The sequence below is a fragment of the Moschus berezovskii genome, unplaced genomic scaffold (genome assembly GCF_049115385.1).
Source record: "Moschus berezovskii isolate FMDL1 unplaced genomic scaffold, NW_MosBer_1.0 29, whole genome shotgun sequence".
NCBI lineage: Eukaryota > Metazoa > Chordata > Mammalia > Artiodactyla > Moschidae > Moschus > Moschus berezovskii.
Window position 1 is genome coordinate 325,093 of NW_028290453.1, and position 15,212 is coordinate 340,304.

The 15,212-nt window shown below is 44.0% G+C and overlaps 1 pseudogene; it reads right to left on the reverse strand.

The window, feature by feature from the left end:
• The window catches only part of LOC148772974 (elongation factor 1-alpha, oocyte form-like), a 43,666-nt pseudogene that overhangs the window by 4,826 nt on the left and 23,628 nt on the right, over positions 1-15,212 (reverse strand).

Consider the following 15,212-nt stretch of genomic DNA (forward strand, 5'->3'; position numbering starts at 1 on the left):
TGAGTCTTGCTATGAGTCTTGCTAGTTAGATGAGATAACCTGTCTTGTTTGAGCCTCTTTGAAATAGCACAAAGGCAAGTCAGGTGTGTAAAGGAATTTCGCCACAGAACCAGGTAGACCTGAGTCTACATTCTGCCTCCTCTGCTTCCTGGCTGTGGGAATTGACTGGCTCTGAGCTTCCATCCCATCTGTAACATGGAGGTAATTCTTTCCTCCTGCTTTCCTGAGCAGTGAACTCAGTCATCCCGCGCAGTGCCCGGCATGTGGCAAGTGATCCATAACCAGTGTCTCCTCTGGTCCTGTCTTCCTCTCCCTGCCTTGTGTTGCCAGACTCTGCTCGCTGAGAGCCAAGTGCTTACATACAGACCAAACGATTTGCCCAAGGTCACAGACACATTAGTGAAGAAACAGGAGGCTACTCCTCCATCTCCAGGTTTCCAGCCTTCTGCTGAGCCAGACTGTCTCCTCATTAAGAATTATTATTGTTATACTTCTTCCATTTAAGCCATTTACATAGTGTCTCTGTAGTCTTGGCTGACTCCGAACTGCAGGAATAATCAGAATGAAGAGGTTTTCTGACATTGAAATCAGCTGAAGGGTAAGTGTTCCTGATAGAATGACTTTCCCAGCTAGTGTAATTGGCTGTTGCTGGAAAAATATTCCCATTATTTACAAATTTGAAGGGCCCTGGAAATTCATTATCATTTTATTAGAAATAGTATTTACAATGTATAAACATAAAGTCATCAGGGTTTCTGGAATGAGACGGTTAAGAATTAGAATGAATCTATAGTGACTGTAATGCAGGCTTCAGATGAGTTAGGATGAAATAAAATCATTTAGAATGACAAGCTCAATGCAATGAGACAAATGAAGTTATATGGTCAAGATATGCTTGTTGGGCAACTGCATAAATACAAGAAGGGGTGACTTTGTAGTGAAAAGTTACTCCAGGGAGGACTGATTCCTAAAGAAAGCTAGACTATGTGGCCAATGTTGGTATATGAACTAAGTATGTCTATTAATTAGTTTACCTATTAACCAAAACCCCTTGGTCTTTATAGTTAGTGAGCAGAGGTGTAGCTATGAGATCACCCCATTTTATTCAAGTTTCTAGAGACAGACTCCATTGCAGGCATAAACTGAGTCTGCACAACAGTATCAGTATATATATATATATTTTTGTTTTGTTTTATTGAAATTTAGTACTTTAGCCACCTGATGCAAAGAGCCAACTCAATGGGAAGACCCTGATGCTGGGAAAGATTGAAGGCAAAAGGAGAAGGGGTTGGCGGAGGATGAGAAGTTTAGATAGCATCACCAACTCAATGGACATGAATTTGAGCAAATTCTGGGAAATAGTGGAGAACAGAGGAGCCTGGCATGTTACAGTCCATGGGATTGCAAAGAGTCAGACAAGACTTAGCGACTGAACAGCAGCAAAGTTGATTTACAGTGTTGTGTTAATTTCTACTGTACAGCAAAGTGATTCAGAAATGCCTGTATACACATTCTTTTTCATGTTCTTTTCCCTTATAGTTTATCACAGGATATTGAATATAATCCCCTGTGCTATACAGTAGGACCTTTTGTTTATCTGTTCTGTGTTATTATCAGTATACTTTAGAAGAAAGCCACAAAATGAAACAAACTAGAGTTAGTGATGGGGAACTTTGAATGTAAAGTTTCAACACCTTAAATTTAGTCACACAGAGAAAGACATGTGTGACATCACTGAAATGTGGAGTCTGAAATATGACACAGATGCACTTATCTACAAAACAAAAGCAGACACACAGATGCAGAGAACACACTTGAGGTTGCCGAGCTGGAGAAGTGGGGGGGATGAAGGGGGAGTTTGGGGTTAGGAGATGCAAACTAGCATATATAGAATGGTTGAGCTACATGGTCCTCCTCTATAGCGCAAGGAGCTGTATACAATAGCCTGTGATAAACCATAGTGAAAAGGAAGATAAAAGAGAATATACACACGTGTATAACTGAATCACTCTGCTGTACAGCAGCAATGCACACAACATTGAAAGTCAAACTCTACTTTGATTAAAATGTTTAAAAATTGAAAAAAGAATTGTTTTGACTTAGTTTAGTCCCATTTCAAGCGTGTCCATGAGAAGCAGGGAAACCTGAGTTTCCCAGGGTCTGGTCACCTGAACAAGGAGATATCCAGTTTGCAGACCTGCAAACATAGGAAATCAAATCCTAAGTAGGACGGAGTTACTTCTTTGCCCAGATGCTCATAGAGCACCTTTTCTGCGGTGGTCTTGAAGCATGTGGCCGCCTGGGATGTCTGCTGTCCCTGCCTCAACAGCACGAGGGGGAGGCAACACCAGACTCACCCACCCCACAACCCAGGAGCTGGGGTCCTGCCCTGGAGGAGACAAAGCACCGAATGTTGGAGAGACTCTAAGTTAGTGATTTTCCACTCAAATAATTCTTGCTTAGATGGAGAATGGAGACAAGGGGAGAAGGTCCTTTTCTTTATGTTCCAGAGCTTGACAGCTTTAGCGGAAAGGGACAGTCATGCCCTATTAACACGGAAAGCTTTCCCTCTGAACTCTGAGCATCGTTCATTCAACAGATATTTCTGGAGCACGTCGTCTTTCTACATCTCCGCCTCAAAGCTGCTTTTGCCTAACTCCCATTTCACAGATGGCTGAGAGGTAAAATGAATTGTCCAAACCACACAACCAACGTGTAGGCAGGGGCAGGGGTGGAATTTTAATCCAGACATGTTCCTTTCTCTTTTTCTAGGACTTCTTTCTTTTTATTCATTTAGTGTTCACCGCACTGGGTCTTCGCTGCCGCGGACTTTCTCCAGTTGCAACAAGCGGGCTTCTCCTCTTGGCGGCTCCCCTCATTCAGAGCACTCGTTCCAGCTGAACCAGCTTTAGTAGTTGCAGCACACGGGCTCGGAAGTTGTGTCACATGCGATTAGTTGCCTTGTGCCCTGTGGCATGATCTTTCCAAACCAGGGATCAAACCTGTGTCCCCTACACTGGCAGACAGATTCTTAAGTACTGGAGCACCAGGGAAGCCCCCCAAATGAGTTCCTTTCTAAAAACAACATACGTGTGATAGCCAAGACATGTTACCTCCTGGAAGTCCCCTGGGCATCATTCTGGTGCCGTTCCTCATCTTAGATGTGGAAACTGAGTCTCAGGCAAGTCCTTTTCAGTCTGATTTGAATCCACAAACATTTAGTGTCAGACATGATTCAAGAAGGACCTGCACCTCTAGGAATTCCCAGGCCAGCTGATTTGACACATTCCAGTCTTGGGTGGCAAGAACGACACACTCACAACCACACAGTTAAGGTCTCACCGTGTGGAGATCTGTGCACAAGTAGTGGAAGCACAAGCCTTCAGTAGACCTTGCTGATTGACTTGATCACAAGTGCCGCTACTGAACATTTGTCCGACAAAGGAAGACCCTGGTAATACTTATTCATGTAATTGCTTTTCTTTCGCAGGGCTCTAGGGGTGACATCTCTCTGCCGAGACTGCCGTTAATTTGAAGGCTACCAATCTCCCCTCACTTTGTACCATAAGCCAGATAGCAGTGTAAATCCAACACATGTGAGCTCTAAACTTCAGCCCAGAGGCAGGCAGGGCACAGGACTGTCGCTGTTGCTCAGTAGCTCAGTCGTGTCCGACTCTTTGTGACCCCATGGACTGCAGCACACCAGGCTTCCCAGTCCATCACCAACTCCCAGAACTTGCTCAAACTCTTGTCCACCGAGTCGGTGATACCATCCAACCATCTCATCCTCTGACGCCCCTTTCTCCTCCTACCTTCAATCTTTCCCAGCATCAGGGTCTTTTCAAATGAGTCAGCTCTTCACAACAGGTGGCCAAAGTATTGGAGCTTCAGCTTCAGCATCAGTCCTTCCAATGAATATTCAGGATTGATTTCGTTTAGGATAGACTGGTTTGATCTCTTCGCAATCCAAGGGACTCTCAAGAGTCTTCTCTTTTGAACACCACAGTTCAAAAGCATCAATTCTTCAATGTCCAGTTTTCTTTATTGTCCAAATCTCACATCCAAACATCACTATTGGAAAAACCGTAGCTTTGACTGCTGCTGCTGCTGTTGCTAAGTCACTTCAGTCATGTCCGACTCTGTGTGACCCCACAGACAGAAGCCCACCAGGCTCCCCCGTCCCTGGGATTCTCCAGGCAAGAACACTGGAGTGGGTTGCCATTTCCTTCTAGATGGACCTTTATCAATGAAGTAACATCTCTGCTTTTTAATATGCTGTCTAGGTTTGTCATAACTTTTCTTCCAAGTAGCAAGTGTCTTTTAACTTCATGGCTGCAGACACTGTCTGCAGTGATTTTGGAGCCCAAGAAAATAAAGTCTGTCACTGTTTCCCCATCTATTTGCCATAAAGTCATGGGACTGGATTCCTTGGTCTTAGTTTTCTGAATGTTGAGTTTTAAGGCAAATTTTTCACTCTCCTCTTTCACTTTCATCAAGAGGCTCTTTAGTTCTTCACTTTCTGCCATAAGGGTGGTGTCATCTGCATATCTAAGGTTATTGATATTTCTCCCGGCACTCTTGATTCCAGCTTGTGCTTCATCCAGCCTGGCATTTCTCATGATGTACTCTGCATATAAGTTAAATAAGCAGGGTGACAATGTACAGCCTTGACATACTCCTTTCCCAATTTTGAACCAGTCTATTGCTCCATGTTTGGTTCTAACTCTTGCTCTTGGCCTACGTGCAGGTTTTTTAGGAGGCAGGTAAGGTGGGCTGGTATCCCCATCTCTGTAAGAATTTAAAGAGCACAAGATGGAGAACAGTGTGGAGATTCCTTAAAATATTGGAAGTAGAGCTGCCATACGACCCAGCAATCCCACTGCTGAACATACATACCAAGGCAACCAGAATTGAAAGAGACATGTGTACCCCAATGTTCATCGCAGCACTGTTTACAATGGCCAGGACATGGAAGCAACCTAGATGTCCGTTGGCAGATGGATGGATAAGAAAGCTGTGGTACATATACACAATGGAATATTACTCAGCTATTAAAAATAATGCATTTGAATCAGTTCTAATGAGATGAATGAAACTGGAGCCTATTATATAAAGCGAAGTAAGCCAGAAAGAAAAATACCAATACAGTATACTAATGCATATATATGGAATTTAGAAAGATGATAATGATGACCCTATATGTGAGACAGCAAAAGAGACACAGATGTAAAGAACAGTCTTTTGGACTCTGTGGGAGAAGGTGAGGGTGGGATGGTTTGAGAGAATAGCATTGAAACGTGTATATTATCATATGTGAAAAAGATCACCAGTTCAGGTTCGATGCATGAAACAGGGCGCTCAGGGCCAGTGCACTGGGATGACCCAGAGGGATGGTATCAGGAGGGAGGTGGGAGGGAGGGTCAGGATGGGGATCACATGTACACCCATGGCTGACTCATGTCAATGTATGGCAAAACCAATACAATATTGTAAAGTAATTAGCCTCCAATTAAAATTATAAATAAATATATAACAATTAAAAAAAAAAGAGCATAGGATGGAGATTGAAACTGTCAAGGCTGCTCCTTCTCCAGTCCCATATCTGTCTCAGAGCAGTGTCCCAGGGAAATAACTGGGGCACTGCTGCTAAGTCACTTCAGTCATGTCCGACTCTGTGTGACCCCATAGACGGAAGCCCACCAGGCTCCCCCGTCCCTGGGATTCTCCAGGCAAGAACACTGGAGTGGGTTGCCATTTCCTTCTCCAATGTGTGAAAGTGAAAAGGGAAAGTGAAGTCGCTCAGTCGTGTCCGACCCTTAGCGACCCCACGGACTGCAGCCTACCAGGCTCCTCCATCCATGGGATTTTCTAGGCAATAGTACTGGAGTGGCTTGCCTTCTCCGAACTGGGGCACAGGAGGGGCTTTTTTCATCTGTATTTCATCAGGGACAGAGAAGGAAATAGGCTGATGTGAAATAGGTGGTGCTGGGGTGGTGGTTGGAAGAAGGATGCAAAGGGCACAAAATTAAACGTCCCAAAGGGTTTCTATTTGAAGACAGCAAGTCTGAGAAGTCAGCACAGGAATCCAGCATAGAACTGCTGATTCATTCATGCATTCATGTAGCAATGGGGAATTACATATTTCCAGTTGTCACTTTTTCACTGTGAAGTGTGTGTTGTTGTTATTTAGTCCCTAAATCATGTCTGGCTCTTTTGCAGCCTCATGGACCTTTAGCCCGCCAGGTTCCTCCGTCCATGGATTTCCCAGGCAAGAATACTGGAGTGGGCTGGCATTTTCTTCTCCAGGGGATCTTCGCAACCCAGAGATCAAACCGTGTCTCTGGAGTTGCAGGCAGGTTCCTCACCGCTGAGCCACCAGGGAAGCCCATAAAGCATATGATACAGGGGAAACTGTTTTGTGGATGTCCCGTATTTGTAGCACTCTTCCCTCCCTTGATTTTAGAATCTAAGTTCAGGTTCTGTCTCTCGTTTATCCCTGTGTGAATTTGCATAAACCATTGCATAAACCACACTGAATCACAGTTTCTTCACCTGTGGAATAGGACTGATGACCATCCTGTCCTTTCCCTCCACTGGTCCTTCGGAGAATCAGATACTGGGTTGGAAATGAAACTGTAAGCTCCAGAAAGGACCCACAGAGTTTGCTCAGAGTGATTAGAGACTGAGAACTCTAAACTTACTTCTGCACTGCTGGCAAAAGTGTTACCTTCAAAGCCCTGGAGGAGAAAAGTGACTATGTAAATATCATCAGGAGCTTCTGGGTTTTGTTTTTTTTTTTTTTTTTGGATGGGTGCTCAGGGATCTTGACGAACTTATTCATTGCTGTCTCCAAAATGTCATTTACAGTGACTTGTATTGAGTCCACTAATGAAGGATCAAAGGAAGTGTTCAGATGTCTATTGTATCCATTCATCAGTTAATATTTAAAACACCTTATATATCTGAACTCATGGTGTTAGCCCTTGAATACATACATGTTATATGACTACTTTGGTTTGCTTTGGAAATCATTTCATGTGGTCCACTGAGGGTTAGGAAGGTACAGAAAAAAAATTAGAGGGTAAAAGAAGGTTCTCCTTCCTTTGGGATGCTCCTAAGGTAAGTGCACACTCTTCCTTACCTCTCCAGCTACACATCTATCCTAATCCAGATGTTATTGCTCCAGAGTTGACAGTACGTCAGGTGAGCAACTGAAATATTATCCTGAGAAATGTCAGATTTCACTGCATAGTGTTTATAATTTAACTGTTATTTAGCATTTATGGATAACACACATACTTGCAAATTGTTTTACAATCACTTTATAGTTGCTTTGTGAGAGATAATTAAAGCAAAACCACTTTATGTGGAGCTACTCAGAGGGACAAATTTGTGCCAATAATGTGCTTATATAAATGCAAATTATCAGGAGTCTTAATACAGTGAAAACTGCTTAAATCATTTTTCATGGTACCAATATGTAAATATTATAATAGTTCCCTGATTTATAGAGCACTTTTCTTCCTAAAAGATAAATATACTTACCTAGCCATGCATTACTTAACAGAGCTTCCCAAATCCCAGCGGAGGAAACCCATTCATTTACTGAGCCTTTCAACCAGATCCTACAACAACGCCCAGCCCATAGTAGGTCCTTAATTTTTAACAGCTGAAAGAATGAATGAGGAATTATTTTCACAAGGCCATAAGCATCTGTAGCCTTCATGCAGAGGATGAGAGTGAGGAGGGGGATGGTCATTAAAAGGTCAAGGTTTCCACCTCCGGGGAAGCACTGAAGTGGTCAAGAGACTGGGCAGAACAGGAGTGAAAACTGAAGGGGCGGTAAGGTTTAGGCAGGTGAGTGGAGGCTATTGTCTCAATGTGGAGGAAAGCTAGCTTTCTAACCCTCAGAAAATGAAACTGAGCAAGAAGAAACGATGAGAAAATGCACTCGTAATTGGTGAAGTTAATGTCCTGGAGAAGTAGCCCCAGCTGAACAATAATCTGTACGTTTTAAGTACCTGAGAAGCCGATAACATTGTAATCTCAGGAGAATGGTGTCCTCATTAGCATAGGATGAGGCAGCAGCCTCTTTAGAGGTAAGAACAGAGCAGTCCATGCCTTAGATTCTATGGGAACCCTGTTTCCTATGAGGGCAAAAACTCGTGGTAGAGTTCACTGCAGGTATTTGATTGGGGAACCTTTTTAAGAGATATACTATTAACCACTCATGGAACTAATGTACTGAGGAATATAGTTTGGAAAACAGTGGTTTAGAGCATAGAAAAATAGGGCAAAAGAGCAGTTCCCATGGAGGTCATATTTCTTATAAAGAAACAAATCACATTCTTGTTTATCTTTGGCACTTAGCAATCACAAGAGATGACGCCAAACCTTAAATCCTCAGACTTCTGAACACTCCATATACCATATGTACATATAGGACACATGCTTATTACTAAACTGTGTACATAGGATATAATATAGAATGACTATAACTGGGACACTGAAACGATCCCTTCAAGGTGGTTCCGTGACTGTAGCTCACCAGGCTCCTCTGTCCATGGAATTTCCCAGGCAAGAATATTGGAGTGGGTTGCTATTTCCCACTCCAAGGGATCTTTCCAACCGAGGCATCAAACTTGCATCTCCTGAGTCTCTGAGCCACCTGGGAAGCCTAGGATCCCACGTTCATTCTGGGAAAAAAAAAAATTTAAAAAAAAGAGAGGGAAATGATGGTGATGGTGGAAGAAAAAGGAATTCATAAAAGAATATGGAGTGATGTAACAATATAAAAATAAACTAAAGGAAGAAGAGGAGACTTAGCCAAAACTTTATACTGACGGTGGAAAATGATGAAATACACTTATGACTTTAACAATTCTGGGACAAAATTGTTAAAAGGAAGAGGCTCTGGAGTCAGATCACTTGGGCAAAACCTCACTCTCCTACTTCCTAGATAAATGACTTTCAACCAGTTAAACTTTCTTAAGCCTCAGTTTGAAATAATGATATTATCTGCCCTCTTATGTTTGCTTTGATCCTTTCATGGGAGAATCTGTAGACTGGCACCTGGTACGTATTAAACTCTCAATAACTGATGGTTTTATTATGCCTCCCTTCTCAACAAATCTTTTATACTTCTAATGCTGGTTCCTACCAACCTCCCTCTGTTAAACAGGTCTTGAAAGAGAAAGAAGCCCATATTGGTGATGCAGACGTCAATGCTACTTTGAAATCATTTTATAAATGAGGTAGACTTGAAAAGTCCCAGAACACAGTGCTGATTGAGGACATAGTAGTGTGCTTCATTCCATGGGGTCCCACATGATTTAGTGACTCAACAACAACAACATGTTCAATGAACAAAATGTGTTATAATTTAAATCAGTGTAATTGCACAATGAATGAGAAAGGATAGAGGCAAATTCACCCCAATTCTTAACCAAATTGCATGTCCAAAGGATAACCCTTGCTCTGCAGATGTGGACAGAGCTCACTGCTGGGAAGATGAGCTGTGTACTGAAAACCAGTCTGGGCACCCCAGGAGTAGGAGAATCATAGATCATTTGAGGGGACAGAGTGTAGGGAAGGCAGCTGGTCAGACCTTCAGGTTGATAGGGCAGCAGGTGACAGGAGGAGCCTCCCTGCTGATGGTGGGGAGACACAGCCTGGTGTCACATATTTGGTGGATCTCAGGATTTATTCATGTGAAAGGAGAGGCACCCGTGGGCAGTCCCAGCATCACCTGGAAAAACATATCTGCTATTGCTTTGGTCTTCTTGGTGGCCCAGGGTTACAGCTTCCTGCAATGCAGGAGGCCCAGTTTCAATCTCTGGGTCAGGAAGATCACCTGGAGAAGGAATGGCAACCCACTCCAGTATTATTGCCTGGGAAATCCCTTGGACAGAGGAGCCTGGCAGGCTATAGTCCACAGGGTCACAAAGAATGGGAAACGACTTAGCAACTGAGCACACACCCACTATTTCTTTAGAGCAGAGTCTGGCAAACTAGGGCCTGTGAGCCAAATCTGGCCTGCATCGACTTTCTGTGTGTGCATGTGCAAAGAATGACTTTTACATTTTAAAATGAAAGAAAAAATGATAATTCATGGTATGTAAAAATCAGATGACATTCAACTTCAGTGTCCATAGATAAAATTTAATTGGAACACAGCCACATCCATTCATTTACCTGTGTCAGTGGCTGTTTTGGGACATACCAGCTGAGTGAGTGGTTGCAGTTCAGCCAGTTCGGTTCAGTTGCCCAGTCATGTCCGACTCTGAGACCCCATGGACTGCAGCATGCCAGGCTTCCCTGTCCATTACCAACTCCCAGAGTTTACTCAAACTCACGTCCATTGAGTCGGTGATGCCATCCAACCATCTCATCCTCTGTCGTCCCCTTCTCTTCCTGCCTTCAATCTTGCCCAACGTCAGGTTCTTTTCCATTGAGTCAGTTCTTTGCATCAGAGGCCAAAGTTTTGGAGTTTCAGCTTCAGCATTGGTCCTTCCAATGAATATTCGGGACTGATCTCCTTTAGAATGGACTGGTTGGATCTCCTTGCAGTCCAAGGGACTCTCAAGAGTCTTCTCCAACACCACAGTTCAAAAGCATCAATTCTTCGGTGCTCAGCTTTCTTCACAGTCCAACTCTCACATCCATACATGACCACGGGAAAAACCATAGCCTTGACTAGACGGACCTTGGTTGGCAAAGTAATGTCTCTGCTTTTTAATATAATACCTAAGTTGGTCATAACGTCCCTTCCAAGGAGCAAGCGTCTTTTAATTTCATGGCTCCAGTCACCATCTGCAGTGATTTTGGAGCCCCCCAAAATAAAGTCTCTCACTGTTTCCATTGTTTCCCCATCTATTTGCCATGAAGTGATGGGACCGGATGCCATGATCTTAGTTTTCGGAATGTTGAGTTTAAAGCCAACTTTTTCACTCTCCTCTTTCACTTTCATCAAAAGGCTGTTTCGTTCTTGTGGTTGCAACAGGCCCACAAATCTTGAACTGTTAACTACCTGGACTCTTATAGATGAGTCTGACTGCTTTCGAGCATTGTACTTTCTACTGTTTTCCCGTTCATTCATTCACTCATCAAACATTCTTGAGCATCGCAGGCAATAAGGAGACTGAGATCCAGGGATGCGGGAAGGAAAGATGAAACCAAGGCATCAATAGTGCTTTAACAGAGCGATAACACGCAACTAGGGTAATTCTAACTGGAGGCGAGGAAACAGGAGGGTTCAGTGAACATTTCAGGAAAGAGATTCTCAAACATAACAATCACACAATGACCAGACTATTACTGTGTGTGTTTTTTTTGGCAGCACTGTGCATGGCATGTGGCATGTAGCATGCGGAATCTGACTTCTCTGACCAGGGATCAAACCCATGCCTAGTGGAGTCTTAACCACTGGACGGCCAGGAAAGCCCCAGATCATTACTGATTTGCAGATAGAGACAGCACAGAGAGGCCGCTGGCTTGCTGAGGGCCAGTTGCATAAGCAGGATCAGGACAAGGCCAGAAGCTCTTTCAGGCTTCCCAAGTCCATGCCCATGTGACCTACCCACCAAAGAAGGCTGCTGCTGCTGCTGCTGCTGAGTCACTTCAGTCGTGTCCGACTCTGTGTGACCCCAGAGACGGCCGCCTACCAGGCTCCCCCGTCCCTGGGATTCTCCAGGCAAGAACACTGGAATGGGTTGCCATTTCCTTCTCCAATGCATGAAAGTGAAAAGTGAAAGTGAAGTTGCTCAGTCGTGTCCGACTCTTAGTGACCTCATGGACTGCAGCCTACCAGGCTCCTGCTGCTGCTGCTGCCGCTAAGTCACTTCAGTCGTGTCTGACTCTGTGTGACCCCACAGACAGAAGCCCACCAGGCTCCCCCGTCCCTGGGATTCTCCAGGCAAGAACACTGGAGTGGGTTGCCATTTCCTTCTCCAATGTGTGAAAGTGAAAAGGGAAAGTGAAGTCGCTCAGTCGTGTCCGACCCTTAGCGACCCCACGGACTGCAGCCCACCAGGCTCCTCCATCCATGGGATTTTCTAGGCAAGAGTACTGGAGTGGCTTGCCATTGTCTTCTCCGACTAGGCTCCTATGTGAGATCAAAAGAAGTGGCATCTGTGTGGTAGGGTGGGAGAGCAAGCAGAGAGGAAACACGAGGTGACTGTCTCAAGGAGCAGGTAAGATTCAGTCACGGGACAACCAGGGCTTGTGGTGCAGAACAAGATGCCTTCCGAATGACCATTTGAGAAGGCAGCCAATTTCTGGTCCAGAAGTAACTCTCCTCTGAGAACTGTGTGGACTTGACGTCAGGAATACTGATGCCAAAGCCTGGATTTTGCTACCTGCTTTGAAATCACTGGGACTATCCCAAGTGTGCAGTCTGGTTTATTTCCATCACTCTGATTTGGAACACATCCATAGAAGCTTGGAAAGGGGGAGCATCGTCCTTTTAGTTTAGCCATGTTCTGATCATTTTTGTTTTGCTTAGCAAACGTGTTAAACTTATACTGTGTGTTGGCAACTGTTCAGTTCAATTCAGTCGCTCAGTCGTGTCCGACTCTCCGCAACCCCATGAATCACAGCACGCCAGGCCTCCCTGTCCATCACCAACTCCTGGAGTTCACTCAAACTCATGTCCACAGAGTTGGTGATGCCATCCAGCCATCTCATTCTCTGTCGTCCCCTTCTCCTCCTGCCCCCAACCTTTCCCAGCGTCAGAGTCTTTTCCAGTGAGTCAACTCGTCGCATGAGGTGGCCAAAGTATTGCAGTTTCAGCTTTAGCATCAGTCCTTCCAATTACTTCATTTCAATAAATCGCGGTTACTAGTGAATGGCAGTTGTGTTGAGCAGAGAAGTGTTTGTTTCATTTTATTCTCATAAGGGCCCCGTGAAATACAGGTTTGTCAGTTTGGAAGTGAAGATCAAGATGAGAATGGAAGAGGAAAAGAGAATTGAGATTCACTGAGCACCAGTTACAGAGTTCAAAAGGTGTTTTCATTTTTTGCTGTTATGAATAATGCTACAGAGAATAACATTAAAATAAAAATATTCTTGTCATGCAAAAATATTTATTAATTGCTGATTAATATTGACACTACCTGAACGCTTCCTACAGCAGGGGCTGCTGAATGTCTCCCGGGATAGGGCATATAGCAATTTGATACCGAGCATGACCATAGTAACAGTCTCCCTTTCACCCCGCCCACACGCAACAAAGAACGTGAGCATCTTTTGAAAACATGTAGCTGGGGAGTTAATACTCTGGAGGCTCCACACTCTGCGTCCACCTCCAGGCTTTCCTCCCTGCTGTCCCCCATCCTACTTCTGCCTCTGCATCCCTGACGGTTAGACTGCCCCCTGGGGGTCCCTGGAGCCTACTGCCCGAGAACAGGAAAGGACTTTGCTTTCACTCTGGGACTTGGGTTTTTCCATTCTAACAATAAATCTCTACTCAGACAGACTAGAGCATTTTCAGGCAGTCAATATATTTGCTAATTAAAGTTTACAGCATGTAAAAAATTCACCTTTAGGGAACTTTGATCCCCAACCCCCAATCTGGGTCCCCTGATGTCATTTATTATTAAGTGAAAATCCAATAACCTTCATTATTGAAAATAAATGAGATGTTCTTTATTTTGTCTCTGCCTTCCCGTAAGGCTGCAGGAGGAGACTGAATGTAAAAATTAGGTGGAATTCTTCCCAGGGATGGGGATATTAGTGGTATTAGTCATCTGGCTAACTAAACTCCAAATGTAATCCCCTATTATTTCTCACCGATTGCAAAGGCAACTCAGCATTAGGGAGCATGGTGTTCAGACTTAAGACTCCAAGAGCTCCCAGAGATGGCTATTGCGGGGGCGAGGGGCGGGGGAGCACAGAAGGACTTGGACTTCTGCACAAATTACATTACAAAATATGCAACCCAGAATGCTGGGAACTTAATTCTAGCTTTGCTGTTTTCTAGCTGTGTGACCTTAGGCAAGTCACTTAACTTCCCTGAATCTCAATTTTTTTTTCATCTGTGAGGTGAGGATTATAACAATACACTTATTTCATAGGATTGTGACTATTAAATGAATCAATCCAAATAAAGGGACTAAAACAGTGCTTGAACATAAGGGCCCAATAAACATTAGCTCTTGTGATTAATTGTACTTTTTATTGAATCATGGAAAGGACACATTCAAGTCAGAGCTGCCCCGAGAAAAATAGCTCACCCTCTGTAGACAGATTACATTTGGCAGTTGGATCTTCCTTTTATTTAAATATTAAATAAATAAATAAAATGCATTTGCTATTGAGGGAATTGATTTGCATGAACCATACATACATTTTTTTTCATCCAGTCACTCCATGTGGTAAATGCTGAGATCCAGGGATAAAATCTATTCATTTAACAAATCCTGTCATCAGCCTTTGGGCTAGAATACACATTGAAATCCACACTGTTGTTCCTGCTCAGTGCTCAGTCCAATGCCTGCGACCCCAGGGACTGCAGCGTGCCAGTCCTCCCCGTCCTCCACTGTCCCCCAGAGTTTGCTCAAATTCTTGTCCATTGAGTCAGTGATGCCATCTAACCATCTCATCCTCTGCCGCCCTCTTCTCCTTTTACCTTCAACCTTTCCCAGCATCAGGGTCTTTTCCAATGGCTTATGTCCATTTAATGATTATAAATCAAGAAACAAATCATTACATACAATGGTTTATTTGCTTTCTAGTTAACCCAGAAATCCTGGTTTGAATTTAGAATTCTTGAAATTCTCAGAGTTCTGTGCCCAAATATGCAGTGACTGCTGAGCTTGACCCTGCCCCCATGATCTGACACCTTCTCGCCCCTCCCCGGATCACTTCTGCACCCTGTGCAGAAGCTCTAGTTCACCTGTTCCAACTGCATAGTACAGTGTCACCCACCCCAGGCCTAGGGGTGCTCACTCTGGCGGCATCATCCACACTCATAGCATGTCAGCAAATGTTAAACAGCTACTTAAATGATTCCCTCCAATTGTGATGATGCCATGAAAGAAAAATCCAAGATGTTGTGAGGAGGTGGAGAGAGTGGTCCGACATCACCTAGGGTCTATAGGTTTGTGGGAGGTTTTCCTGGGAAAGCTACACAAGCTGAGACCTAGAGGATATAGAAAGTGGAGGGCGACAGAGAATCTTCCAGGCAAAAGACACATCATGTGCAAAGGCCCTGA